Source organism: Nycticebus coucang, chromosome 18, assembly GCF_027406575.1.
Source record: "Nycticebus coucang isolate mNycCou1 chromosome 18, mNycCou1.pri, whole genome shotgun sequence".
Taxonomy (NCBI): domain Eukaryota; kingdom Metazoa; phylum Chordata; class Mammalia; order Primates; family Lorisidae; genus Nycticebus; species Nycticebus coucang.
Window position 1 is genome coordinate 1,971,256 of NC_069797.1, and position 15,113 is coordinate 1,986,368.

The 15,113-nt window shown below is 37.9% G+C and overlaps 1 pseudogene; it reads left to right on the plus strand.

Annotated features, from left to right (window-relative positions):
- The first annotated feature begins 12,144 nt into the window (after positions 1-12,144).
- Positions 12,145-15,113, plus strand: part of LOC128570214 (ras and EF-hand domain-containing protein-like) — a 37,839-nt pseudogene continuing 34,870 nt past the window's right edge.

Below are 15,113 nucleotides of genomic sequence, written 5' to 3' on the forward strand. Positions count from 1 at the left end.
TTAGATTTTTGTCTCTATCATCTTTTTCTGCTTGATTTTTGCAGTCTGGAAATCTTATTAAGCGTGTTCATTGTATGTATTTCTTTTATGAAGTGCCATTTGCATTCTCACCCTGGGTGGGGTGGGGTGAGTGAATATGCCAGGACTAAGGTAAGTTTGAGGGTTGAATTCTTAAAAATCATTTGTGAAAGGTATATTAAACAACCCATTCTAGCAAGTTTTTGTCGTCTTTCTACTTTCCAGAGTTTGTTCGCTGACTAATTATTATATTAGTTTGGAATGTGTGACTTTCTGTAAGAATGTCACCCTGGATGTGTTAAAGAACTTTGTAAGAATTTTAGACCACAAGAAAACATTGACCATACCCCTTTGTGTCTCTTTTAGTCTTAGATGTCACAAAGTCAGAGGAAACCTGGTATTACCCAAGTATTGGTTTTTCTTTCTTGAGAAGTCCTCCTGGTTGTCTCCATTTTATCAACACAAAATTGAAACTTCATTTAAGGATACACCAAGTTTTCATAACCTTTTCAATAGCAGAAAATATATTTTTTCTTTGTAATTTGGAATTCATATAAAAATTTTGAACTGAAAATTATTTCCAAAAATGCAAAAGGACACTTTTCACTCAGGATGGCCTTTGACCTTGAAATACCTTTTACCAGAATTATACAATAAGCTAAGGGAGAGGGGGAAAAAAAAAGACGTTTAAAGAATTATCAGAGGTGCAGATACCTTTTCAGGTGTTCCATATTTCAAGAAGTACATGATTAGTCCTACTGTGCTAGAAAACATACATCAAGAGCTTGAAAGAGAGTAAACATTCTTTTCTACAGGTATGGCATTTTTAACAAATGTATTGGTAGAGAAAGAATTTTGTCTTCTTCCATAATCTCATTTCATGGAGCAAAAGTAACCTCTTTTTTTAAAAAAGCAAAAACAAAAAACTAGCTCTCTAATTTATCCGTCTATGATATGAAAGACTGACCACTTAACAAATTCTTGTATCATTATTAGAAATCCTGATTATGTATTTCATATTACATGTTAATGAAAAATTAGTGTCCTAGTTCATTGTTAATCTGAGGCTCTAGGGTACTGGTGAAAAGAGACTTGTTTGAATACCTCATCCTTTGAAAACCGAATTATACAATGCTTTCCAGAAGAATGGAGATGGATTTAGAATTCTTTAGATTTTTTTTCTGACTGATCTAATTTGTCTCATTTTGTACTTCTGGGAACACAAGATTTAATCTTCTTTAGTCTAAAAAATAGATTAATATTTTAACATCTCCTTATGTTACAGAATTGGGAAATACTTTCATGCCACATAAAAATGTATGTATCTTCTTTATTTGGGGTGAATGTAAATGTATTTCTGATCTTGCAATACATACATTGCATCCTCTGGAACAAAAAGTAATTTTAAACATTTGAGATCAAATTCAGAGGCTTCCCTAGGAAGAAATCCATTGTGATCATCTTAGAATATGATTTGTCTGGTGTTAGTATGTAAGCTTGGGGAAAGGAGAGTGTGTCCTAAACAGCTGTAGAATAATTAGCATATTAATAGTAAGGAAAAGTTTACATTTCCTTAATTTACATAATTATTCTGATAGTACCAACATTAAAACGAACTACTGAAGTTACTTATGTTATTTACAATTTCTCAATATTGCCTTCTTTCGAAAAGACTTGAGTTTTTTTATATTTAAAAACATACATGCATATACGTATAGCTAAGCAACTCAAAATTATAATAAAAAATGTCTGACTGGAAACAGGCTAGAGAAAGAGCAGAAATGGGGCTGGGGTTGAGCTGAACACTGAAGTTTAACCCTGTAAATCTATACAGACCCTATTCAGCTGCAATCTGTTATCAGATAATGACAAAATGGGAAACAGCATGCATGTCACCCTGGTCCTTTTTGCCTTCTACAAAGAGCTCTGGCGATTTTTCACAGAAGGGATTCTGCAGATGCTGTTCAGTCGGTCTCTTCTTATTGTAAAAATGTTAAATAAGTTATCATTAACAGAATTTCCATAGTCTTCTTCCCACCATTCTCTTGTGATGACTTACCTTCTTTCCCTGAAAGTTGAATTATTATGTTTTTAATTGGTTTGAAGAATTTTTCCACGTCCTGAAGGTAGAAGATTGGTTTCAAAATAAGGATATTTCTTGCCAATGCATAAAGTTAACTTATGCTATGAGAATAAGTGAAATGTGCCCTTCCGTCACTTCCTCCTCCAGAGCTGGATTGGAAAACGTTCTATCAAGGGCCAGAGAGGAAATATTTTAGGCTTTGCAGGTTATATGTGTCTTGTCACAGCTACTCAGTGTGGCTCTTGGAGTATGAAAGCAAATGGGTGTGATTGTGTTACAATAAAACTTCATTTATGCAGTGCATCTTACAAGGGTATATGTGAAACTTGGGAAACGGTCTGTGAAGCTAGTGAATGATGCCCCATGAATACATCAATGTACACAGCTATGATTAAAAAAAATAAATAAAAGAAAAAAAACAAAAAAAAAACTTCATTTGTGAACAAAATTAAAATTTCATGCATCTTTCACATGTCCCCAAATGTTTTGCTTCTGATTTTTTCTAACCATAAAAACTACTTTCAGGGTATGAGCCCTGTGAAAGTGGGTGGTGGGCTAGCTTTCCTGACATCCGCTTTAGACTACCTTTCACCATGGGGCCCAACACCCTTTCCTTTGGCACATAGCTTGCCTTCAACTTTAGATATTCTCACCAATTCCCTTACTGAGTACACTCACGTGACAAATTTTAAAAATATACATGCAGTACTCCAGTTTGATGCTATTTTTCTTCTTTGAGAAACATAAAATACTAGTCGAGGATATTTGAAAGACTTTCCATGCATTTATTATGATTAGAATCTAGGCTCAAATGTATCCACTTCACATTATGTTACCTTCTTTTTTTAAAACTGAAGATTCTCCATCTGTAGGGCTGTATCATCATGTCTGACCTGAGGTTCATAATAAAAGCTACAGAAGAGTCAAAGGATTTCATGATATTTCTGCCCTTACCTGCTAAGATATTTAGGAAAATAGAATTTCTACCAACAAAGATTTTGAAAATATATTTAGTTAAATATGCCCAGAATTTTCCCAATTAAAGTGATATACACACTACTTTTCAGTTTACCTTGATCTGGAGATGTATTATACATTACTTTTTAGTTTGTATGTATAATACATTCAGTTTGTATGTATATATACCTTACTTTTCAGTTTACCTTGATTATCTGGAGATAATCAAGAAATAACTACATGGAATTTCTGCATCATATGAAATAATACACTTTTAAAAATGCCTAACACCTCCTTCTTCCTCCTCCAAATAATGAGAAAGTAAAAAGGCATAAAATTTTTAAATATTAGTATTTTCTTGCTTGTTTAAATTGTTTGTAACGTTTTTCAGTTATTACCTGAGATTACTAACTGGCATCTTGCAACCTTTATTTTAGTCCCGAGTGTATCATGACAGAAGAGTAAGTCAGATAACTCTGGCAGGAATATTTACTCTTTTATGCCCTATAAATATTTAGTTATATTCACAGCGCCTTTATATGTACTATAGCAACATCAAATACCATGTTGATTTCTGCAGGCCTCGTGCCAGGGCATTGTTGTGGCTCCCAGAATAGCCCATGTACCACACAGGGTTCTTTCTCAAACTATGGACACCACCACAGTCTTTGACTTGAATCTCTTTGGAGAGTATTGTATACCAAGGAAGGGGTTGTGCACTATCTTAGTTGGGTTACCCAGATGCTGAGATGAGGATTCAGGTAAATGTGGAAGAGAGAGGAAGGGTGAAGGCAGAACTGGGGAGGTATAAGCCACAGTGCAATGCTGACAACAAGCACCATGCCCTGGGGGGTACTGTCTGAGTATCATAGCTGAGGACGGTATCTGTCAGTCTCAGAGCTGTTCTATGTATAGTATAAGGGAGGTGGGGTATTTATTCCATCAGGCATGGATACACAGGCAAAGCAAACTCCACCAGCTGGAGGGTGGTCCCCCCAATAAGTGACACAGGGTATGGTTGTTGAGTGGAAATGCACAAGGGATTGAGGGGGGTGGAGTGGAGCAAGATGGCATCTGCTACATGCACGATTTAGGGACACTTGCAGTAAGCTGAGTTGGGTCATCTGGGTTTGAATACTAGTTCTACTAGCTGTGTGATTTTAATTGAATGTGAACTTACTTTTCCTGTTTCTGAAGTTGGGAAACCTATCTCCATGAAGGATGTTTAGAGGATTAAATAAGACAGCACAGTGGCAAAGTAGAGAAAGAATCCTTGAGTAGAGGAAATAGCATGCAGGAAGTGTTGCGTCTTTAAAAACAGTGCTTACTATGTGAGAAGCAGTGTGGCTTGAGGGCAGGGCACATGTGTGAAGGTATAGGGTAGCAACAGGGTCCTTTGGGGACACTAGAAGGGAGGCACAATCTCTTTTTGTAAGGTCAGGGAAATAACACTAAGTTGAGGACTGAAGCATGGGAAGGAGAAACCTGTTCAATACAGGGGACTGAGCTGATGTGGACATTACATCCCTTGCTTCAAACAGATGTGTAGAAAAAGACTTTTAAAATGGTAAATTGAGGTCAGATGTGATCCTAGCACTTTGGGAGTCTGAGACAGGAGGACTGCTTGAGGTCAGGAGTTCAAGACCAGCCTGAGCAGCATAGCAAGACCCCATAATCTAAAATAAAATAGAAAAATTAGCTGGGCATGTGCCTGCAGTCCCAGCTATTTGAGATGCTGAAGCAGGAGAATCACTTAAGCCCAGGAGTTTGAGGTTGCAGTGAGCTGTGATGATGATATCACCGTACTCTAGCCTGGGTGACAACAGTGAGACCCTGTTTCAAAAAAGAAAAGAAAAGAAAAAAAGAAAAGTTAGATTACAGATGGCCTCAAATTTTTTAATTCTCCTACTCTATTGAGAGGTGAAGACTAAGGAATATCCCATTGAGTTTGGGTTAGACTTGGTGACGTGGTTGACTATTGGAAGGTGGCAGAAATAATGTTCTGGGACTTCCAGGGCTAGGTTGTGTAAGACTCTTTGAACACTCACTCTTAGAGCCCTGAGCCCATTAGAAGCCCAATTTTCCCCATGTAAAGAGGCCCTGAGCACAGGTGAAAAGTGATAGTTGGATTAAAATAAAAATCCATTGGTATAATTCACCACTGTTGACAGAATAAAGGAGTAAAAACAACACAATCATCTAAGTAGATGCTGGATGATCTAAGAAAAATTCAAAATCCGGTCATAATAAACATTCTTAGCAATGTAGAAGATAACCTCCTAAACCCAACAAAGGGAATCTACATAAAAACTCTACAGTTAACATCACAACTGATGGTGAAAGATCAAATGATCTCTGATGTGATGTGATGAGGAACAAAGCAAGTCTACCTGTATTTACTACTGCAGTTCTAACAAGTTCAAACAAGTCAACAAAGCAAGAAAAATGTGTGGAAATGAAAAAGCAAAATTATCTTTTTATTCATGGACTATATAATTATGTATAGAGACAGTCCTAAGAATTTACTATAAAAGCAGCCACTAGAAGTAATTAGTGAATATAGAAAGTCTCAGAATATCAATTCGTAATTGTACAAAAATCAATTGAATTTTTAGACACTGGCAACAAGCAACAGGAAATTGATATTAAAAATACAGTGTTTTGAAATAGCTCAAAAATCAAGAGATACATTTAACAAAATATGTGGAAGATCTATAAATCATAACCTACTTAAAAACATTATTAAGAGAAATTAAAAGAGGCTTAAATATAGATAGATCATGCTCATTGATTGGTAGATTCAATATTTTTAATATCTAATTTCCCAGAATTGATCTATAAGATTCATCACAATCACAATACCCAAAAGGATATATTTTTGTATAAATCAACAAATCGATATTAAAATTTGCACAGCACCAATGTTCAAAACAACTTCAAAAAAAGAGTAACAAATTTGGAGAACTGATACTGCCTTATTTTGAGACTTATATTTGACTTATTATCAAGACATTTAATCAAGACCATATGGTGTTGGTGAAAAGATAAATAGATTAATCAACAGGGAAGAATGGAGAGCCCAGAAATAGATCCACACACATATGGTCTTTTGATTTTTCACAAAGGTGATTTAATAGGGGAGGAGATAGTATTCAAAAAAATAGTGCTGGAAGAACTGGTTGTCCATATAGAAAAAAAAAAAATGAACTTTGACTTTTAACTCACCCAGTAAACAAAAACTGACTTAAAAATGGATCACAAACACAATAGTGAATGACAAATCTATGTTTCTTGAAGAAAAGATAAATGATACCTTTGCAACTCTGAGTAGACATAAATTTCTTAGATGAGTCACAAAGCAGAAAAGAAAAATTGATAAATTGGATTTCATAAAACCTGTATGCTCAAAAGATACCATTAAAAAAAATAAAAAGACAAAGCACAGAATGGGAAGTTTTCAAAATACATGCATGTGACAGAGACCTTGTTTTTGAAATATATGAAAGAATTCTTATAACGCAATACTATGACCGCCCAATAAAAGTGGGTTGAACAGTCATTTCACAAAAGAAGATGGAAGAATGGCTAATAAGGATATGAAAAGTTGTGTAATATCATTAGTCATCAGGGAAATGCAAATTAAAACTGTAATGGGATATGTATCTATGCTACACATCCATTAGAATTGCTAAAATTAAAAAAGACTAAAATTATCATATTCAAGGTACTTCTCACTCTGAAAAGGAAGGGGTTATGCAGCGTTATGCATGTATCCCAAGGGGAGAATTGGGGAACACTGTATATTTCTGCTTACCACAGTTTGCTTTTTCTGCTGTCCAAAAGCTGAACTGAGGGCCATTTATTTTTTTCATTTTTCTCTTTCTCTACTTCCTGCATACATGATGTCAGGGGACTTCAAAAGTTTGTGGAAAATGGAATTAAGAGACAAAAATGAAAAATAGAAACTTTATTTCTTAATATCAGCTCCATTAATTTCAAGGTATTTTTGTTATGTGATATCAGCCCTTTAACCCATCGCTAAAGAACTGAGGGTCCTAGGAATTTAACTATGTCAATGCTGTTTTTTTTTTACATTATTAACTGATGAAAAATGAGTGCCATTTACAGACTTTTAAGATTAGCAAACCAAAAGAAGTCAGAAGGAACCAAGAAAGTGCTTCAGGATCTGATCCCACTTTAAAATTTCCATTGAAAGCTCTGCTTTTGTCTGCAGCTGATCTGTGTGCAACAAATCACAGGAATTTAACTATGTCAATGCTGTTTTTTTTTTTACATTATTAACTGATGAAAAATGAGTGCCATTTACAGACTTTTGGTTTGTAACTTTGATTTTTCAGACAGAGTAGTACAAGCTGAACTAATTGAGATGTTAATGGTGTTGGCTCTTGTTTCTGCTGTTAATTGTTGGTCCTCTTAAGTTAGGGCAAGAACAAGACTAATTTTTTCTTTGAACATTGATATGGATGGTCTGCTGCTGTCGGCTTCATCTTCTACATCATCTTGTCTGTTCTTAAAACAAGTTATCCATTTGTAAACTGATTTCTTTGTGGCATTGTCCCCATAAACTTTTCATAAAGCATTAATTATTTCATTATTCTCCTACCTAAGCTTCACCATAAATTTGATGTTTGTTCTTGCTTCATTTTTAGCAGAATTTGTGTTGCTTGCCTAGAGACTCTTTTCAAAGTGATGTTTTATCCTTGTTAACACTTCAAACGAGATCCAGCTCAGACATGTTGTAAACAAGTTTGTACAAGTTTATTTTGGTGGAAAAAAATCTGAACTTCATGTATACTTTTTTCATAATACACATTTCCATGAACTTCTTGAAGACTCCTCATATAGGGGACAAACTTTTTTCTCACCCAAGAGAGCAAGATGTATGAGAAACAGTTTGCTAATGTGGAAAGACGGCACATGAGCGTGGCTCAGGCATCACACAATGGATCAGAAGTTTGAAATTTAACACTTCTCACTCAGTTCTAGCAATGAACACCAACTCTGCTGTAGTTGGCAGTATGAAATTTTATTTGATATTATTTGAAACATTATAGAGAGATTTAATTTTTTAAGTGAAAGATTTACCGAAGTCTGATCACTGCTAACACAACACTTGCACAGTGCTATATATATGTTCAATGAGGAAGTTCAACAGAGTCTGTAATGCTTTATTTTAAAAGCAGATCTGAAGAAAATATGATAGCACTTTCCTATTTGCAAATTCTGGACGGTAGTATATGCTATGTTATTATTTTCTCTATTCTGTGCTTTACATAAAGTGTAAATAGATGTAAGTTTTATGATATATTCCTCTTCACAAAATCTCCAGCATTTTCCCCATTATTTCCAGTAGTGAGCTGTGATTAGACATGCATGAGAACATGAAGACTCGGGTTCTTCAAGGGATGCATGTGTTTGAGAGAGTCGGTGAACATGCTAATTTGTCCCTCTGGCATATGCCATTACTTGGATATCTAGTTCCATCTTAACTGTCATATCAGATATTTCTGGGGCAGAGTAAATGTAGTGTTAAGTCATGCTCTGAGGAAGGTTCTAGTACCTGAAAGAAATCCTACATAGTAGATTAGAACAAGCTTCCACTAAAAGCTTCTCCCATTTAATGGGTGACAAACAGGTTAAGTGGGTACTGCACATTCCCATTATGGGAATTTGGGCCAATCTATGATGTAGTGGTGAGGGATCATGTCTCATGGCTCACCACCCTAGTCACTGTCTAACATGAGGTTTCTGAAAGTATGTTTTCAAGAGCACTAGCTTTGGAAAACTCGCAGAAATCTGAAAACAAACCAAATCAAATCCCCGAACTAAAAGCTTCCACAGTCAAATACATTTAGGAAATATTAACCTGCTTTATCTCATCCAAGAAAGGATATAGTAGGATTTTTTCCAAATTTGTTTGCATTTTACAAATGCATTTGATCACAATAGCATTTCTAAGGATATCTTTTTACTACTCTGAGAAACATACTTTAACAAGATTATCTCTGATTTCTAAAATCCTTAAACAGCCAGAGAGCAAGCTGATATTTCCAAAAGTCATGCTGATAACTAAGGGCAAGCTCTCCTTACCTATCAATTCATCAGTTCTCAAAGGCTGCTCTGTTATCATCTGTTCCTGGCTAGCTGTTTCTGGATGCTAAATTAGAAAAGGAGTACCTCCTATTTCTTCTCTCTTTACTCTGTTTCTTGAAAAAACAAATTAGAGTCAGATTGTATAACCTTGGCTTTCCCCTGAGAACACTGCTGGGAATAGTCCAAGGCATTCCTGCAGCCTATTCCTTGACTCTTAATAATATATGCTGGGTGATGCATTTGTGAATGCATTTGTGAATGTCACTGCTACCCAGTGACAAAGCCCAAACTTGCTTCCTGGAGACACATGACCCAGTCTACAACCAGCACCAACTTCCAGACATGTGAGTGAGGCTCTCAAAGACCACTTAGCCCGCACTGAGTCAACATGACAGCTATCCAGTGATCCCAGGCAAGCCAATAGAAAAACCACCTGGCTGAGCCCTGCTCAAATTGATGACAATGGAATTATGAACAAATAAAATGACTGCTGTTTCCAATCACTCCCTTTTGGTTGTATTATTATACAGTGATAAATATCTAATACAGTAACTCTAAAGTAGATCAATATCAGTGGAAATAAAAAGTATACACAAAACATTTGGAATAATCAATGTTTTTTGATGGCTCTTCAATAAAGGGGTCAGGGTAGGTCGTAGAATGCAGGAATTCAGAAATAATGAGCACAAAAGTCAGCAGAAATCAGGAGGGAAGTCATGTAAGCAGACTGCAAAAAGCACTTCGGTGTAAGCAGTTACAAATATCATTAACTCATTTGTTTTGAAAGATGCAGATATTTATTAACTGCTAACATATAATGATAATTATTCAAAGAGGCAGTTTAATAAGTATATTTGTAAAGCTTTAAAGGTATTTCTAAGATAGCCATTTTTTACTTTTTATGGAAAAATCTTTAGAATAAACAAGAAAGCACATAAACTAAAAATCAATAACAACTTACTCTGCACTAATGGTAAAATTCATTTCAAATATTAGCTGTGCAAATGCAGAAAACTATATTCACTTAGCAATTAGGTTGCTAAAACCAGGGATTCTAGTGGAATGTATCTCATAATTTATCAGTTTAATATGCAGATGGAGGTTATCAGTAGTATTTACTGCTTGATAAAAGCTATTCATGTTGATGGCATTTATTGTACAATTCAAGAAGAAACAGTTCCTCAGATGTTTAGTGCTAAGCTTTATGTTTAAGAACAGTAGCCTGGTGGGAATGTGCCTGTCAAATCTCCTACTTAATTATCAGACCTAAAAAATAAAAGTGATAATTGATAGAGAATCCAGAATGAGATGAAAGGAAAACAGAGTCATAACTAAAAGAAATGGTAATAACTAAAAGATAGTCTAAAATGCAGAGGGAATGGATAATGTAAATAAAGTAAAAACACCCAAACATATTTTTAACAAGGTATGAGAATCACCGAAAGGATAAACGTTAAACAGTATAACAGATTCAGAATCTCCTGGAAATGGATGAACAAGACTTTTATAAAATAACCAAAATGGATGACTTTTAAAAATCTCTTGTACAAAATGAGTCAGTGTTAAAGAAACACTAATATTGTCGAAATAAGTGTTCAGACTCAAAGGGTAACCTTTAAATATATAATTTCCATGAGGTTTGTTTAAACCGACCGAGAAAAAAGTTCCAAATCGGAAAGTACCCCACTCTTTGTTTAAAAGAATGTTGCCTGCCAAGTGATTTTGGTTGAGAAGGCAAGGATTAGAAAAACTGTTTGGGTTTGGAAGATGTATGTAATTTCTAATGTATATTAATAAGTAGTAAGACCTTAATGTTAGCTGGATGAAACTGTGTTAAAGAAAGTAGTAAAATCAGAGAATGGGGTCTTCTGGTAAATCCTGTAGTTTGGTTTGTAAGAAAACTTGTATATAGAGAAGTTTACCAAGTTTTGAATTAGAAAGAGCATAAAATGCATATAAGGTTAGCCAATTTGGAATCTTACTCCTACCTACCTTTCTCCTCCGTCCTGTGAGTTTCCCACGCTCATGCTGATACTGGAATTTCAGGTTCTTGGTCTTGGCGAAGGTCAGGATTTATTTACAGAAACAAAAATTTACAACTACAAAAACTTAACCTGGCAGAGAGAACCCAGGAGGTGAACAAGCTCTCCTACTCCCTCTTCAAGGTCTGTCTTCTGGCTCTCTGCTCAGGGATTTATATAGTGGGGGGAGGGGTTGTTCTGCTAGAGCGTGGGTCCTGTCAGTTACAGCCAGCTGTCCTCAGGTCTTGGAAACTGACAGGAAATCCACCAGTCAGAAGTGCACGTGGAGGAGACAGCAAGGAGCCATCCCTGAAACTGACCAGTCAGAAGTCCAAGTGGAGCAGACAGCAAGGCGCCAGCATCTCTCCTGTAGGTGTCAGGCTGCTCCAGCAAGCTGATTCCTCCATCCGCAGGAGCTGTGAACACCTCTAGGGCTAAGGCAGCAGGTCGTGGTGCTGCCTTGTCCTGCAACGATGCCAGCGGGTATCCGGGGAGGAATGGAGCACGCGGCTGGAGGGGCAGCACCCCCAATTCTGGCCAAAGGCCCCAACAGCATCGCTGAAAGCACCGACTGGCTCCCGCAGGTATGGAAACCAGAGCCGGCGCTCCCTCTTCCTTCGCTGCTGAGCGGAGCCGACTCTCTGTGGAAGTGCTCAGTGCTACTGCGCTGTGCAGGCTCTGTCACGGGCAGTGCAGCTTCGCAGCGCCTGGAGTCTGGGCGCATCCTACAGCTCCCAACCTGTAAGGGGGCGGCAAGGACAACCCTGACCCTCCCAGATACATCGTCTCTCCAGAACATTCCTGCAAGTGGTCTAACCAACCCGACCTGAGGAGTTCGACTCCTGCCGGTACCAGCAGGTGGCCCTGGACTTCCCTGCGCGGCTGCAGCCGGTGGGAGCTGTGCGCTCCCTTGCGCTCTGTAGCCCTCTACGCCCGCCCCTGCCAGGCGGGATGGAGGCGGACAGGGACCAGGAGGAGCTGGCCAGGCTGTGCGCGGTCTTAGCTGCCTGCGTCGCGAACTGCTCGGGCGCCTGGAGCGCGAGAGTTTGGCGCGCTGTGCGCGGAGCTGCGCCTGTGGCCAGCCAACGCTGAGGCGTGTTCCAGGGGCTGGACGCCCACCGCGAGGGTGTCATCGCCTTCCAGGAGTTCGCCAGCGCTTTCCGCGGGGCCAGCTGCTGGGGGCCGCGCCGGGCGAGATGGGGTCTGAGACCCAGGAAGGCGAAGAGGACGAGGCTGACAGGGACACCACGGAGGCGCTGACCGTCTTCTGGCGCCGGGACAGCCCCAGCCGGGCGACTTTAGTAAGGAACGGAATGGGTTCTTATCTTGCTATCCCCAACTACTAGTTTTTGTCCCTGCATAGGTGCTTGCTAACAGGGATATAATATGAGAGGAAGCCCAGGTCCACCATTTCCTAAAACGCAGCCACAGGAGAGGTGCTAGCTTCATTCTTTAGTTAAGTTTCCAGGAGCTCAGCGGGCCCTGGTTTTAAATCACATCTTTTCTCAGTCTTTGCTAGTCAGGGGCCTTAGACCAGCAGAATTGTCAACACCTGGGAGTGTTTCTAGAACCTATAGAAATTCAGACTTGTAGGCCCCAGCACAAACCCACTAAAACCCATGCATAGGCGATGTGTCTGTGCCCTAAACTCTGCTGGGAAAATGAAAAGGGGGGTATGGTCACTTTTGCTTCCGACTACCACAGAGCCTTCTCCCACATCCCAGGGTAAGTTATTATTCTTTGCCTGTCTTTTTTTTTTTTTTTCTTTTTTTACTTTCCATATGTAGGGTCCCGTAATGTATTTGGCTTCTTTTACTTAACATGTTTGTGAGCTTGTAGTTTAGACCTTATGTTTTAATTATTGTAGAATATCTCACAGTTTATTTATCCAGTTTGCTACTAATGGCCATTTGGGTAATTTCTACCTTGTGCCTGTTACACGTAGCGCCACAGTGAGCGTCTGTCATCAGGTTCAGAAGCAATTGAAGGTGTGCAGCGCATTGCTTGCAAAATCATTTCAGCTTTCCTTGCTAACTTGGGGTCGGTACTGTGAGGTCTAGTTTTACCCTGGGCTGTATTATAGTGATATCCTCAGAACTGGTGGTTCAGCTTGGGTTTTTGAGCTACTGTGCGTTTTTTGTGTTCTTAACTGTCAGGCTGCCAGGTGACTTGTTAGTATTGTCGGTATTTCCTCCCCGGGTCCCTTTATCTGTTGAAGATTTGAAAAACAAATTATCAAGTATATAAGAATTGTAGTTTAGAACCCTTGTTGGAATAGCTCAGTCCTATACTAAAGCAGGGGGTATCTTACAGGCTTTTTTCAGGCTTTTTCCCCCGACTACAACCTTCTTTTGGATTCTTCTTTGTGACAGACACCTAAATTTCAGATAGCCACAGGGCTGCCATACTTTTGAAATTATTATTGTTACTTTTTGCAGTTTTACTCCTTTACCAATTTTAGTCATATGTTAAGTCTTTTAAAAATTGTTTATATGGAAATTTCCTCAAGTAAATACTGTAGTTTTAAGTTATCTTTGTAGAAATTAGGCCATTTGGAAAGATAAGCGTATACCATGGATATTATTTTATACATGATATTATCCATGTAAAACCATGATATTATTTTGCACACAGGTAAGAAGTAGGTGTCTGGTGGAGGGGCTGGCTTACATAGCGGAATTACTGGGTGGGTGGTGTCTTGTGTCTTGGGCTCCCAGCTAACAGTTGATCACCGAAATTATTTTTAATCCTCCTTTTTTTCAGTCTTGGGGGAATGCTTCAAAAACTTTACACAGAGATAGGCAAATAGTACTGCATTGTGGATTCTTGTCCACTCAAGAGAACTGTTATAATAACTTTATTACAGCTCTTTCTTTAGTACTTGCATTTAAAGCAACAAATTATTTCTATTTTGTTTAGTAGCTTTTACACCAGTTTTGTAGCCCAGAGGGGATGTTATCCAAGCCGGTAAGAGAGGAGTGGCAGCTCCAACCACAAGGAACTGGAAACCCAGGGAATGTTAAAGGTTTGGGATGAAAAATATAAACTGAGATAAATGTAAATACACAGCTCACTGAAATTGCTTTCTCCTTACCAGATGAAGCAGTGAGTTATGGTGATGACTCAATTAAGGAAGACTTGTTTTCCTTTTCCTAGCTCTTCTGGGAGGTTGAGGTCAGATTCCTTTGGCAGATAGTGTTTGCAAATCTGAAGGTTATTTGCTCTCTTAGTGAGCTGTGGTTCTGTGAGCTTAAAAGTGGACTGGTTTCAGGACCACTGATCCCTTGTTTAATGTGAAAAGGTCAAATTTTAATAAGATTTTTGGCTATTTTCTTTTTAGAGCATATTCTAGGAAATCACCCTTTGGATTGCGCAGAAAATCAAATGAAAAGGTAATTAGACTTTCCAGCAGGATGGTGGGAAAGCAGAGGAGTGAACAGATAATGGGCAGTTGTGTCCATCTTAGGAAGCTTCTGCCCTGTGGAAAATACACCCCAGGCACCATTGAGTGAGACCAGGGTCTTAACTACTGAGTTGTCAAATTAGAGGTATTACCAGCATTTTACTTCAAAGGGGAAATATGTTCAAGAAAATCTGTAATAAAAACTCTATAACTAATGTTTCTTTAGTTTGATACTTTGGGTCCATTTTTATATTTTTGCATGAAACAGACTGGAATACTGTGATAGATTTATCTTTGTGTTCGCTGATTAGATAGCAAGGTAGGTAGATAAAAATCAATGATTCTTAAAGTAGATTTTTAAAAAAATCTTTCTATGAATTTTTTTTTTTTACACTAAGTAAACACACAGTGCCATGCCTAAAAATAATTTTAAGATAATTAAAAGGCATGGTCATAGAAATGAATTTCTTGGTTAATTACATGATCTTTCAGACCAAATTCTAGTGACCTTTGAAAG